General features: G+C 41.6%; 1 long non-coding RNA gene across 1 annotated transcript in view; it reads left to right on the plus strand.

Moving 5' to 3' along the window:
- The window catches only part of LOC147916247 (uncharacterized), an 83,964-nt gene that overhangs the window by 44,823 nt on the left and 23,223 nt on the right, over positions 1-15,918 (plus strand). The gene's annotated exons all lie outside the window — the stretch shown is intronic.

The following is a 15,918-nucleotide window of genomic DNA, read 5'->3' on the forward strand; positions in this document are numbered from 1 at the left end:
TATGGATTGGATGAGGCTCATCCACATTGGGGAGGGTGATCTGCTTTACTCTGTCTACTGATTTGAACATTAATCTCATCCAGGAATACCCTCACAGACACACCCAGGATAATGTTTAACCAAATATCTGGGTGCCTTGTGGCCAGACGAGTTGACAAAAAAAAAATTAACCATCACAATCTCCCTCTTTTTCAGACATAATCTTCTGCAGTTCTTTAATTCATGACAGATAAGAATCAGGATTCTGTACTAGGACAAATCTATATTACATCAAGAGTTCAAGCTTATAATATACTTATCATAATAAACAAAGCGGGAAAATGAGACTGTTTTGGTGAACACAAAAATAAGCAACAAGGGGTATGGATGGCAGCTGCGATCTTACATCAGCCTCAGGTCCCAAACTTCTGCATTGTGATTTGATTGCACAGTACTGAGATGAATTCACAGATAAGTAGCTATAAAATACAGCTTTTTTTCTGTAGGTTGCCTTGATATAACAGAATACATTTCCATTAAACTCATTTGGATGCTGGAAAAAGGAGCGGTAGGAAATGTCTTTTTCAAAGTTAAATCAATGAAGATATCAGCTCATGTTTAACTTACAAGAGTCAGAGAAAAGCACTAAGGACTTAGAAGGAGCTATCAAGACTCCGTGTTGTTACTTGACATGGTGCAGCTCTGACGGTCAGACCTAGATCTGAAGACATGAGCCTGGCCAGCCTGGCCTTCAGTGGCGTCCATGTGGACTGCAGCCATCCTATGTTTCCTTGTATGTGATTTTGTATCCACGGGTCTGGATTTTTAAAAAGTGCAGTGTAAAACCACATGCTTTCTGATTAATAACATATTTACTACTATTGTTAGCTAACAGTTAAGTACAACTACTTGCATGTGCTGCTTACCTTTTTGAGTGATGGTGCCTCTCTCTCTTTCTCTACACACACATGCACACACACACACACACACGTTTTCTAGGACTGCTATAAAAAGTACCACAAATTGAGTGGTTTACACAACAGAAATTTATTTTCTCACAGTTCTGGAGGCTAGAAGTCTGAGACCAAGGTGTCGGTAGGGTTTGTTCCTTCTGAGGGCTGTGAAAAAGAATCTGTTCCAGGCCTTTCTCCTTGGCTTGTAGATGGCTGTCTTCTTCCAGTGTCTTCACATCATCTTCCTTTTGTACATTTGTCTGTGTCCAAATTTCTCCTTCTTACAAGGACGCCCATTATATTGGATTAGGGCCCACCCTCATTGCTCCATTTTAACTTGATTACCTCTGTAAAGACCCTATCTCGAAAAAAGGTCACATTCTGAGGTATTGGGAGTTAGGACTTGAACATATGAATTTTTGAGAACATGATTCAACCCAAAATTATGTATACATATAGTTAAATTTATGCATATATATAGTATATTCACACACATATATATGTATTTGTGTATATGTATACATGTATATATGTGTGTATATACATATACACATGCACAAGCTCATTTAATCCTCAAAACAAGCCTATGAGGTAGGTACTGTGATTATTACCCTTTTAAATATGAGGACACTGAGGCACAAAGCCCAGTGCCCTACAACTATCAAGTTCAGGAGCTGAGATTCAAATCTGGGCCCTTGGCTCCTGAGTCTGTGCCCAGGTCCACACAACAGTGAGTTTTCCTTACAGTGCAAGGAGCACTCTGATAGACTAGAAAGGGTTAAAATTAGGAATTTATTCTCTTGAGGTTTTTTTTTTTTTTTTTTTTTTTTTTGGTGAGAAAGATTAGCCCTGAGTTAACATCCAATGCCAATCCTCCTCTTTCTTTGCTGAGGAAGACTGGCCCTGGGCTAACATCCATGCCCATCTTCCTCCACTTTATGTGGGACACTGCCACAGCATGGCTTGCCAAGCGGTGCGTTGGTGCATGCCTGGGAGCTGAACCTGCGAACCCTGGGCCGCCGAAGCAGAGCGCGCGCACTTAACCGCTGTGCCACCGGGCCGGCCCCATATTCTCTCGAGTTTTTAAAAACTAATTTACTGAATTGTGAAAAGGTGTAGAAAAGATATTCGAAAGAAAATTTTGCCGCCCCCCAGAAGCAGAATTTGGTTTGGAAAACCTCCTGTACTTGAGATGCTTATTTGAAGCCAGTAAAGGCTTGCCCCAAGCAGTAGCCTGCGAGGCTTCTGGGCTGGGCCTCTGCTTCACTCGCCTAGCCTGCCAGTGGCCTGGGTGCTCAAGTTCAGCTGGCTCTCTTATACATGCCCAACCCTAAGTATTCCCCAAAATAAATAAAAGCCAGTAAGTAGTTATTGCTGACCCAAAGTGTGAAGACCCCATTTGGTGGGTGGGGTCGTGGAGTGAGAGAAGTGTGGCCTTCACCTGGCCCGGGTGTGGGATCGTGGACAGAGGCTGGCTCTTGTGCCCTCCCCTCCTCTCCTTCCATCAGTGGGCAGCTCTTCCCTCAAAAGGCCACCACTGGTGTGACAGAGAGAAAAAGCCACTAGGGATCTGGCACTTTGGGCTGTAATCTGCTTCCCGCTTGTCTGTCTGACCTAGGACATACTATGTAACCTCACTGTTTTTCAGTTTCCTGGTGTGCAAAGTGATACTTGTTGACTAAATCATCTTTCTGTTCACAGGTCTTTGTTGAGGGCCTTCCATGTGGTAGTGGGGCACAGAAGTCTAAAATACAGGGGGTCTGGAGGTTAAGAGCACGGTCTCTGGAGCCAGCCCTCGTGAGTTCAAATCTCAGCACAACAGCTGACAAGCTGCCACTTTGGCAAGTTGCCGAATCTCTCTCTGCCACAGTTTCCTCATCTGTAACACAGGAATCCTGACAGTACTGACCCCATAGGTTGTTATGAGGACTTAACAAGTCAATGTTTGTAGAGATTTAGAGCCAATATTGGCACATACATGCTATGTGTTTATTAAATAGTCAACCGTCTCTGGCTTTAAAGAATTTACCCTGGGGGGCCGGCCCTGTGGCTTAGCGGTTAAGTGCGCGTGCTCCATTACTGGCGGCCCAGGTTCAGAACCCCAGGCACGCACCGACGCACTGCTTGTCCGGTCATGCTGAGGTTGCGTCCCACATACAGCAACTGGAAGGATGTGCAACTATGAGATACAACTATCTACTGGGGCTTTGGGGAGAAAAAGGGAAAAAAAAGGAGGAGGATTGGCAATAGATGTTAGCTCAGAGCCGGTCTTCCTCAGCAAAAAGAGGAGGATTGGCATGGATGTTAGCTCAGGGCTGATCTTCCTCACAAAATAAAAAAGAATTTACCTTGTTGTTAGGTTGGAAACGTGTATACTGAGGAAATGAAACATACTTGCTAAACCAACACCACAATGTTCTAGGGAAGGGTGTGAGTTGGTCTGGACGAGTCAGGAGGACTAAGAGATCCAGAAGACAGAGGAAAAAGTCGTTGGGTGCTCGCTGTGTGCCAGGCACCGAACTAAGGACTTCGCGTGCCTGTCCTCTTAATCTTCAAAATAATTCTGGGCAATAAGTATTGTCTTCCTCATTGTACAGCTGAGAAAACTGAGGCGTTAGGGAGGTCAAGTCTGGCGCTAAAATTTGCAAGTGACAACGAGGATTCATTCAGGCTGTGAGTCCAGGAGGAAGCCAGGTGGGCTGGATGGAGGCGCCTGTGCTGTGGCCTGGACATGCTGCTGCGTTTTAAAGGGTCCTGAGCTGGCTGCTCACACCTCCCCTTTCAGAGGGCTCTTTGGACTCAGGGGCCTTTGACAGGTGCCTTGCTGTGCTCATCTGAACTTTGTTCATTACTGCAGCAATAATCCAGTGTCAGTATTTTACAGAATGATTTGATTATACTTCATTCCTGAGGCTTTACAAGAGGAGCATATTTAAAAAAAAAAATAAATGTTTAGCTCTCTGTGTTGTTAACTACACTTGATGCTGATAGAGCTTTCCTTGAAGAGCAAGAATGATGCCCTATGTTCATGAATTTCTGAAATCAATTATGTTTTTGTTAATTGAATTTTATTCCCCTTCATTTGGCCTTCCCCTAACATAGAAAATAAAGTCGTGGGTGAGGCCTCTCCCACTGATGGATGGCACCCAGGGGCAATACAGGCATTTTTCATGAGTCTACTTTGTTTTTCCAGAAGTCTCCAGGTGGCCATTACATAAGTCTAAGGGGCCCAGGGTCAACTTCTATTTATGTGACAGATTCCTGATGTTTGTTTATTTCACCTGAAAATCTAACCCAGTGGAAATGTTTCAGAATGTTGACCTTTAAACACTTTGGATAAAATCGTGCTTCTTTTCCATGCTTAACAACAAAACAGCCGCCACAGTTCTAACAATAGCTGCTACTCACTGAATGTATGATACGTCCCAGGCACCCTGTTAAGGGCCTCTCGTGCATAATCTCATTGAATTCTCCCACTAACCCTGCGGGCTGGGTGGTGTTTTTATCTCTATTTTACAGATGAAGACACTGAGGCTTAGGGAAGGGAAAGACCACGCATAGGGGCACATGGCTAGATATTGATGGCAAGGGAATTCCAACCCAGTCCTTCTGCCACCGGAGTCAAATTCCTCAATGTTCTTTAAATGCAGATCTAGCAGTGAGTGGTCTTACCTTCTCCAACAATTCATGCAGCACAGTGTTGTGTGTTTGAGGTTCCCAAAGCAAAGGAGAGAGACCCATCTCAGCTTAGAAACTTTGGAAGACTAAGATGCCCAGAACTAGCATGCCAGGGCTTAGTGACACACCACACAGCTTGCAGTGACACCCGCTATCTGGCCCACAAGGCTTGGGATTTTACAGCTGAAACCATTAATTGTCACATACACTGCCTCTTGCTCAATAACCTTTCCCAGGTGCATGATGCCTCCAAGTAGGGTAATGATCAACAGGTCTCTGTTTATCTAATTTTCCCCACTTTAGCACCAAATGTCTCCCATCCTGGGAAACCTCTCAGTCTTGGGCAAATCAGGACTAGTGCTTACCCTCTCCCTGAAGGAGAGTTCAAAATCCCAGCCTGGTTTTTTATCTCTCATTATCAATCCTATCTCCTGCTCTTCTACGTAGGGAACTCCGTCAAAGCCAGGCCTGCTGGCTAGAGCTGCCCTCTGACAGACTCTCTCCTTGATTAAACTCCAGCCAGGCTCCTCTGAGCCCTCTTCTCCACCAGGCCTCAACCTTGGCCTATAAAGACTTGAACAAACACTGACGTAGTTGCTAACAGCTCAAGGCTGCGTCCCTAGGATGACCCCAGCCCCCCTTAAAGTGCCTGCCTGAGAAAGCTCAGGGCTGCTAAAAGAATTACTGTTTGTTCCAGTCAACACCTGAGATAGGGCCCCCATCTTCCTGTCTCTGTGGGAGGGTGGGAGCTGAACTTCAATAAGCACCAGTTAGCAAACCCCAGTGGGTTTCACACGGACCAACCTTCCTTCCTGCTTTTTGTGATTTTTCACTTCCTGACTACTGAGCCACCACTCACCCCTCCCCATTCCCTCCATTTAAAACATCCAGTCACCTCTGTACAAGTTGCAGTTGAGTTCAGTTCATGCTGGCCTCTTTTCCTTATTGCAATAGTGTATTACTGATTAAAATCTGTCCTTACCACTTTAACTAGTGTCTGGCTTTATCTGTGACACCTCCTGTATTCTGTCTGTGTTGCCTCCACTGCCTGCCCCCATCATTGCCCGCCCCCCCACCTCCTGCCATGCACACAGGATGGTCCCTCTCAGGTCCTACTTAGTCCCCATGGGTCTGCAGTGTTTACTCCACCTCTGCTTATCCCGAGCCAGCTCTTGCTGGTCTCCCTCCTTTGACCTCCTGTGGCACTTGTATTTGACACTTCTCCCTGGAGATATAAGATATGCTATATCATCTTGCTTTCTATGCAGAGATCCTATTTCTGCATCTGGTTTTGGGCCTCTTGAGGGTAAGAACAATTCTCATGCCTCTTTGTGTATCCCAGGCTTCAAGGAAGCTTGCACAATGGACAATCCAAAGTGTGTGTTGTCAGTGATGGCTTAGAATAGGTGACTGTCCAGTCCTTGCGTTACCTGCCTTCCCTTAGAAAACAATAGTTCTGCTTTGAAGAAGTCTCAGTCCACTGGAAGAGACTTACAGACGTATATATATATAAATTACTCCTGGGTTGGGCAGCATAATGAAGTAGCTAAGAGCACAGCCTTTAGAGTCACGTTGGCCTAGAATTCCTTGCTCTGTAATTCACCTTTTTAAAGCAATCAAACCTCCCCAAACAAACCATGGGGAGGTTTAAAGCACTTCTCTGTGCTTCATTTCATCAACTATGAAGCAAGCATATCGTGTTCCTCACTGGGTGATTGTGGTCGTGAGGGTTAAATATCATAATGGTACCTGCCACATAGTAAGTACCAGCAAATGGAATCAATGAAAAACATTTATCAACCACACAAAACATAACAGGGATAGACAGTTGAACACATGTGGAGTTCGAGGTGAAGAGAGAAAAGAGGTGAAGTAGAAGCTGGAGTAATCGGAGTATCTGAGACTTTGGGTCAGGAGATCTGGAAAGATGGGGTGGGGAAAGGAGAAGGAAAATGTCTTTTATTGTTTGAGCTTCTTTCTTGTGCACTAGATACTTTGTACATTGCACTTCATTGAATTCTCAGAGCAATGCTGTCAGATAAGTATTAGTCCCATAATTTACAGATATTGACACTTTCTTGTACAGAGTTTATAAGAGGCAGAGCTGAGAGGAACTCAAGCCTATCTCATTCCGGAGCCATGTTCTCTCCACTTTGCTAACCTTCCTTCCTTCCCCAATTACAAGTGCAGATGTGCACAATGTGGGTACATTACAAACTTTGAACTTCCTTTGCAGCTCCAAACAGTTGCTCTATCTGCTCTGATTAAAAAATCTGTAAGGGGATGGGTGAAGACACTGGTTTCACCTGGAAAGCCCCTCTAACCTGCTTTGAATATATTGGCTTGTGCAAATATAGGATATTTTTGACTGTAAGGAACAGAAATTTCACCTAAACTAGTTTAAACAATGAGGAGATTTACTATTTCTTGGAAGGGAGGACAAGAGGTAGGGCAGGCTCCAGGCACAGTAGCCTAACCCTTAGGACTATGGCTCTATTTCTCTGAAGCCTTCATGCTCCCCCTGCTCACCCTTCTCCGTGTGTAGGCTCTGTCTCTCAGGGCTTCAAGAGGGCTGCCATTAACAGCCAGGACAAGTGACTTCTTTGTTCTATGTGAGTGAGAGAAAAATCTTTCCCTCAATCATGGACTTTCCCTCATTCCTTCTCTTCAATCTAATTGGGTCAGTTAGGCTGTGGGTCCAACCCTGGACCAATGGGAGTCAACAAAGGGAATACTCTACACAGATTGGCTCAACCCAGGGTACCTAAACCAATCACTGGCAGAAAGGATGGGATTACTGAGATTGGCTAATACTAATCAGGACTCATTTCTATAGTCAGGACTGGTATGTAGACTACCTTGGGAGAGGACTGAAATTCTAGATACCTTACATCTAGTACAGTTTGGACATGACCAATCAGAATGGATGCTAGCCATAAACAACAGTAAGTCCGTCTGTTGTGTACTAGCTGATTATCAATCCTAGATACCTAACCACAATGTGGGTTTCCCTAAGAAGGAAGAAGAGAGAATGGATCCTGGGTAGGCAGCCAACAGTGACTGCTAAGTCTGGTATGTGTCTACTTGAGTGTTAGGCTTAATGGACAGCTAAGGTAATCCCCAATCCCAGTTTTGTAGTCGGACAGCTCAGTATCTGTGGCCTTAGTGATTAGGCAATCTTACTTTTAACTTGTTCTGTTTAAATTAGTCTCAACCAAAAGGTGAGCCTAAATGTGACCTCACTCAGCCAAGTCCAACTCCCTCTTCTGTAGGGACCTGATAGCAAGTCAATTCAAGTTGCATCTCTGTTTAATGCCAGAGCAAAACACAAGTCTGCTTAGCACATAGGCAAAGGGAGTAAACCTGGGCCCTGCCTGGAGAGATCTCCCACCCCAAGTAAAAGCTTTAAGAAGTCCTTAACCAGTCTTTTCTCTGGTTTACTCAATCCTTACAAATCCTGACTAATTGGGAGCATAGGCAGCCTAAATCAGCTACAGGTCTGATTATAGAAGATTTTAAGAGACGGTCACTTATGTCACTTTCAAGTGCAGGCAGTAACTCAAGTTAGATTATAGAGAGATGTCTTGTGAAGCCCTTAGTATATGTTTAGATACATAGATAGATAAGAACGATTTGTACTGAGCTTATCAATTATTTGTATTTAATTCTTTGCTTTGAAAGTGTTTATGGAGGCTTAACATCAGTGTGTTCTGCCAATTACATTAACCTTTCCCCCAGAAATCTCGTTTGCACTATTGATTTGGACTGTCAATGCAGAGTTGGAAATAATAAGGTTTTAGCCTATTCCTGATTTTGCAAGGAATATTGAAATCTTATGTGTTCACCAGGTCGATTTTTTATTGGACACACAAAAGGGTGTTTGATCTTTGGGTCTAGTTATTTGCAGTCAGCTAGAAAGAAGAGTTATTTTTTGCTATTATTATTGTGTTATTGTGTTTTTTAAGGGAAAATGTAGAAACTCGATCACTAGAATATGTTAAACGGAAGTGCAGAGGAACAGTTTGCATAATCGGAATATGAACAGTCAGATCAGTCCAGGGGAGTAAGCAGTTTCAAGTCTGGCAGTGTGGCCAAGTTGAAGGAGCACTGGATCACAAGGAAACCTGGGTTCTGCTCCTTACTTTGTACTAGCTGGCTGTGTGACCTTGGACAAGTCACTTAACTTCTCTGAGCCTTAGCTCATCTAGGATTTCACTAGGCCAGCAGTGACAAACACTCATAGCCACAGGGGCCAGACAGAAAAGATGTGTATATAAAGAGGCATTGGAAGAAAACACGATAAAACAAGGAAACAGAAAGCCAACAAAAACCCAGTTTTCATGTGAGCCTAGGAGACAGTGGGGACTATGGCAGAGCATAGCCCCATCTAAAGGGGGCAGTCTACTATTCAGCTTCAAGCTGAACACAGGCCTTGTGTGACCAGATCTACTGATTTGTTTTAAAAGAGAAGCTGAAACATCCAGATTTTTATGTGAAATCTTTGGTTGCTAAGTATTGGATGAGACAATAAACCTGTGTGGACCAATACTCTTGTGAACAAAATTAAATTTCTCCCTGGGCTGAATTCAGCTTGAGGTTGCTAATTTGCAACCTCTAGACAAGATGAACTCAGAAATCTGTTCCAGGAACGGAATGCTGTGGCTGTGGGAGTTTAATGTAGAACATCTCCTTGGAGTCACACAACTTAGTGTTGACAGAGGTCTTAGTGGGTATCTGGTTTGCCTCTCATGCACCATCCCTGGTGGTTTTTACCTAACCTCTGTTTAGCTCTTCCGCAAGACAGACTGTTCTGAAAAGGACTCTGTTTGAAGCTCTTTCTTGTATTGAGAAGAAACTTCTTACTCAACTTCCCTTATTGGTTCTAATTCTGTCATCTGGAGCAACATGGAACACATCTTTGGTCTCTTGGAGCTCTAGACCCAGAAGAGCCTGTTCCCATCCCCCAACACACAGCAGGCTGCTGTTTCCTGGGCAGAGTCAGGGCTTTGAAGGGTCTTCTTAGAGTACAGAACCCTGGGTGAGCTAGAGACATTTTCCTAAAAGAGAATTCAAATGAAACCTCTTCTATCGTTACTGTGTGCCATGGGTGGAACCCAAGTTTGGACTGCTCATGGCTGAGCCAAATTTCTCTCATTTGGAGAAAAGAGAGTGGGCTGAGAGGTGTGGACTGAAGAGCCACAATTAGCCTGTTGGGAGGCATTTGGGGTGCAGGTCACGACATGTCTCCTTCAGAGAGTCACCACTGGGAGACCTTTGTTTTCTAGGACAGGTCAAACTGGGGGTGTTGTTTTGTCCCAGAAGTGTAGTACTGTGACCTGTGTCCACCTCTCACCTCATTATAACCTTAGGATACTTTATCCCCACACAAGAATGACCTGGAATCACTTTCTCCTGCCCAGCCCCTTGCAAAGCTCTGTAATATAGCAGCACAGATGGGGCTTTTGCTTGGCTGGAGGGAGGTGAGGAAGTTGCTGCTGCTTGTGTCTGCATGCGTGTAGTTCAGAGGCTGCTTGGAGCCTGTGCCTGGATGTGGGGCAGAGTCTTGAAGAGAAGCAGATGGGCTCAGCTACTGTTCAGAGCTATTCTCTGAACAGCCAATACAGCCAATTCAAGGGGTCCGTCATCCGGCCATTGACAAGTAGGAAATGCTTCTTTCTAAATGTGGCTCTGTATTAGAGGAGAGTCTTCATGACATATTGTGGAGATAATCTTTCACATGCTCTGTGATTCGACCCATAAGGCCAGAACAGGGAAATTAACTAGGTGTAATAAATAATATAGAATCTGGTGAATATTTAGGGTCTGGTAATGATGATAAATCAGGTTTGAAATGTTCCTTGAGGAGACTGTGAGATTCTGAGAAATGAAGCCAGGAAGATTGATTAGAACCTATTGCTGTTCAGAAAATCTACTGCAAAAAATACAGGGAGATGTTGGTAAGCTAATAGGAAAGGTGAATACAATCCACCTTGGCCTCTAAAAACCAAATGGGTGTAATCAACAAGTGTCATTGCTCTTATGGGCGAATGCATAGGCGAGCAAGAGACACCCCAAAGCACTGAGGGGTTGTTGATTTGATCAGTAATAGCAAAGAAAGAGCACATTATTCTTTGTAAGGGCAGAAAAAATTTCCCTTCTAGGTTCTTTGGCTGGTTTAATAACTAAATTTATATAAGACAGATTAATAGGAGAAACACAAACAAAATTATGTGTGTACAGGAGTCCCATGAAGATATGAGGACTCAAGAAGCAGCCAAGTAATTGAGGCTTATATAACGTCCTGAGCTGAGGAAAGGGGTAGGGGCCTGCGGGTACAAAGAGGAGGAAGGCCATTCACAGGAAGGCAAAAAGAGACGTTTGGAAAACAAAGGTTGCCCTGTGACGCAGGTAAGTTTCTTAGGTAAAATGGTATCTCTGCAATGAACACAGGGGTGCATGTACCTTTGCAAATTGGTGTTTTCAAGTTCTTTGGATAAATACCCAACAGCCTTATTCACGATAGCCAAGACTTGGAAGCAACCTAAGTGCCCATCAAGGGACGAATGGATAAAAAAGCTGTGGTATATATATACCATGGAATACTACTCAGCCATAAGAAACGATGAAATCCAGCCATTTGTGACAACATGGATGGACATTGAGGGCATGATGCAAAGTGAAATAAGTCAGAGGGAGAAGGTCAAATACCGTATGATTTCCTTCATTAAGTAGTAGATAATAACAACAATAAACAAACACATAGGGACAGAGATTGGATTGGTGGTTACCAGAGGGGAAGGGGGGAGGGAGGAGGGTAAAAGGGATAATTGGGTACATGTGTGTGGTGATGGGTTGTAATTAGTATTTTGGTGGTGAACATGATGTAATCTATGCAGAAATAGAAGTACAATGATGTACACCTGAAATTTTTACAATGTTATAAACCAATGTTACTGCAATAAACAAAAAATTTAAAAAAAAAAAAAAAATGGTATCTCTGTTACTAGTTCTCTTCCTGGTACAGGCCTCCTTTCCAATGTAAATTTTTGCAGTTAAGGGAGAGGAAAAGAGCTCTTCCCAAATCTGTTGCGTTTTGATTGCCTTTAGCTCAAAATAATCCTCGTGCCAAAGTGGTATACTTCGGCGTGATGAATTTTGCTCCCCTTTAGTCCTGCCTTTCAAATAAGAAGTTTTCCAGTCTGGAAGTTAAGTTGATAGGTTGCTCCATATCTCATTAAACCAGTCTCAGTCTTGAGAATATGTCAGTTCAGTTAAACAGTTGTATCTTATTTCAGGAGGTGGTCTTGGTAGCTAGGCTTCCAAAGTTAGGCCTCTATTGTGCAAGCAATCAGGTAATTAATAAGAGGCATTTCTACAGAAACAAAAGTAAAACAAAGGTTAGTGGTTGGAGCAAATTATAAATCCAGTGTCTGAGTCTTGAGAGCTGCCAGCTGAGAAGATTTCTGGATGTCAGGCTTGAAGGATCTTCAGATGGAGTGAGGGCAGGCAGTGGCAATCTGACAGATTTTTCTGTTTTGCAGTTTGAATGTCTCTGATGATATCATCAGGTGTACTGGTAAACTTTCTGAGTGGCCCATACAGCAACAGGAGCAAAGAAGATTGTCTAAACATGAGCCATTGTGGTAGTTTCTCTGAGGTTTATATCAAGTCATCTAGCTTGAGTTTGCAGGGCTTCAGGAAAAAGGGCAATTTTAGTTCTCAATGATTCCAAGTCAAAATGATGGGAGCAAATTGGAAATGTTACTTTGGAGAATTATAGCCAAATATTGGAGAAAACTAGATGAATCCAGGATCCAGTTCAGTTTACAGGTAGAAAGCGAAACCTCAAGAAGTTAACAGGACTAAAATCTAATATCCAGAAATGTGTATTATAGTTTCTACTGAAACATAATTTTTCTCTGTACAATCATTCCCATTTCTACCAAAGATAGCCAAATTAAGACTTTGTTTGCAAAATAACTGTAGTTTCAATAAACTTGGCGTAATTATTTACATAAGTGAAGCAAGAGTACCAATTGACCAAATAGGCTCTTTTAATCTGCTTTGCTGGAACTTTTCATAAGGAATCTTAGTTTGGACTTTTAAAAGTCTCTTGAGGTTGGGAAGCCAAGCCAAGGACTTGCCATCAGACTTTGCCTGCAATGCCTATAGATTTGGGTGAATTTCTCTCTTCTCAAGGTCCCCAAAATATCCTGAGGTTTTTGCACCTGCCAGCAGGTGATCTTCCTTATTCACCTGGCTGGGCTGTTGGGAACCCTGTAAGCAAGGTACCAGGCTGTTTTGTCCAAGGGGCTTTATTGGCTCCACAAAGTCTACCTTGGTTCCTCAAAGCTGTCTGGTCATATCTGATTCTATGCACCTCGCTCTCAAATATGACGTTCCAGTCAAAGCCTTGCTAATATACCAGTGTTTGCAATTGTGTCCTGTTATAAGGAAAACAGATTCTTATTGAACTTTTGCAAATAACTATATTGCCGTGATAATAAGAATACTCGCTAAGAGTTTCTGAATTCTGGAGGGATCAGGTAGGGAGAAAAAGATACGTGTTTTAATTCTGCTTACAGAGGTATAACTTACCAAATTGCTTTAAGTCATAGTTAGCTTAAGATGAAAGGTTTCCTTATACCTGGAAAACAAAGGATTAAAGAACTAGTAATGTTTCAAACAAAAAGTCATAAAAATTATAATTATCCTCGTCTGTTCATTCAATCCCATGTTATTAATTCTTGTTCTGCTTGAATCCAGTTTTTTAATATTAGTTCTGGAAATTCTTACCCAGTTCAGTTTTATGATCTTAAAGTTATCAGAAACCTGTACTTACCCGAGTCCTTGCCATGAATCTTAAAGATGAAGCACTTTTGCAGGAACACTTTCGCAAATGCATCAGAGTAAAACAATAACTGTAAATGACAAAAGACTTAAAAATGACCATGGTTAAAGATCTGATGAGAGTTCATTATAATGCAATGGACAAAGAAATTTGGTTATTTCTGTGACACACAGCATTTTTTTTTATTGGTACCATTGTAGTTTATAATATTGTGAAATTTCAGTTGTACATTATTATTTGTCAGTCACCAGATATATGAGCCTCTTTACCCCTTGTGCCCACTCCCTAACCCCTTTCCCCTAACCACTAATCTGTTCTTTCTGTCCATGTATTTGTTTATCTTCCACATATAAGTGAAATCATATGGTGTTTGTCTATCTCTGTCTGGCTTCTCTCACTTAACATAATACCCTCAAGTTCCATCCTTGTTGTTGTGAGTGGGATGATTTTGTCTTTTTTATGGCTTAGTAGTATTCCACTGTGTATATATATATATATATATATATATATATATATATATATATATATACACCACATCTTCTTTATCCATTCATCAGTTGATGGGAACTTGGGTTGCTTCCATGTCTTGGCTGATGTGAATAATGCTGCAATGACCGTAGGGGTGCATGAGTCTCCTTGAATTGTTTATTTCAAGTTTTTTGGTTAAATACTCAGTAGTGGTATAGCTGGGTCATATGATATTTTGATTTTTAGTTGGTTGAGAAATCTCCATACTGTTTTCCATAGTGTCTGTACCAGTTTGCATTTCCCCCAACAGTGTATGAGGATTCCTTTTTCTCCACATCTTCTACAACATTTGCTGTTTTTTGTCCTGGTAATTATAGCCATTCTAATAGGTGTAAGGTGATAACTCGTTGTAGTGTTGATTTGCATTTCTCTGATGATTAGTGATGTTGAACATCTTTTCATGTGCCTGTTGGCCATCCATACATCTTCTTTGGAAAAGTGTCTGTTCATATCTTCTGCCCATTTTTTGATTGTTTTATTTGTTGTTGAGTTGTATGTGTTCTTTGTATATTTTGGAGATTAACCCCTTGTCGGATATATGATTTGCAAATATTTTCTCCCAATTGATGGGTTGTCTTTTCATTTTCTTCATAGTTTCCTTTGCCTTGCAGAAGCTCTTTAGTCTGATGAAGTCCCATTTGTTTATTTTTTCTTTTGTTTCCCTTGCCCAAGTAGATATGGCATTCGAAAAGATCCTTCTAAGACCAATGTCAAAGAGTGTACTGCCTATATTTTCTTCTAGGATTTTTATGGTATCATGCTTACCTTCAAGTCTTTAATCCATTTTGAGTTAATTTTTGTGTATGGTGAAAGATAATGGTCTACCTTCATTCTTTTGCATGTGGCTGTCCAGTTTTCCCAGCACCATTTATAGAAGAGACTTTCCTTTCTCCATTGTATGTTCTTAGTTCCTTTGTTGAAGATTAGCTGTCCTTATATGTGTGGTTTTATTTCTGGACTTTCAATTCTGTTCCATTGATCTGTGTGTCTGTTTTCGTACCAGTACCATGCTGTTTTGTTTAGTATAGCTTTGTAGTATATTTTGAAGTCAGGGATTGTGATGCTTCCAGCTATGTTCTTTTTTCTCAGGATTGCTTTACCTATTCGGGGTCTTTTGTTGCCCCATATGAATTTTAGTATTCTTTGTTCTATTATCATGAAGAATGTCATTGGAATTCTGATTGGGATTGCATTGAATCTGTAGATTGCTTTAGGTAGTATGGACATTTTAATTATGTTTATTCTTCCAATCCATGTGCATGGAATATCTTTCCATTTCTTTATGCCATCATCAATTTTTTTCAATAATGTCTTATAGTTTTCATTGTATAGGTCTTTTACCTCCTTGGTTAAATTTATTCCTAGATATTTTATTCTTTTTGTTGCAGTTGTAAATGGGATTGTATTCTTGAATTCTCTTTCTGTTAGTTCATTATTTGAATATAGAAATGCAACTGATTTTTGTAAGTTGATTTTGTACCCTGTAAATTTGCTGTAACTGTTGATTATTTCTAATAGTTTCCAATGGATTATTTCTAATAGTTTTCCAATGGATTATTTAGGGTTTTCTATATATAAATCATATGTGAAAACAGCAAGAGTTTCACTTCCTCCTTGCCATTTTGGATACCTTTTATTTCTTTTTCTTGCCTAATTGCTCTGGCCAAAACCTCCAGAACTAGGTTGAATAAGAGTGGCAAGAGTAGGCACTGTTGTCTTGTTCCTGAACTCAGAGGGATGGCTTTCAGTTTTCCCCTGTTGAGTGTGATGTTGGCTGGACACACAGCATTTTAAGATAACTAGAATTAACAAGTGATAACATTATACCAGGACATATCAGATTTCTAGTAATTTTATACAATTTCTAGAACACATATTAATAACATATATCCATACAAAAAGAATCTGAAAGTTCAACATTACTTCTTA

The sequence above is a fragment of the Ceratotherium simum genome, chromosome 9, assembly GCF_057802395.1.
Source record: "Ceratotherium simum simum isolate JZ-2026a chromosome 9, ASM5780239v1, whole genome shotgun sequence".
NCBI classification, from domain to species: Eukaryota; Metazoa; Chordata; class Mammalia; order Perissodactyla; family Rhinocerotidae; genus Ceratotherium; species Ceratotherium simum.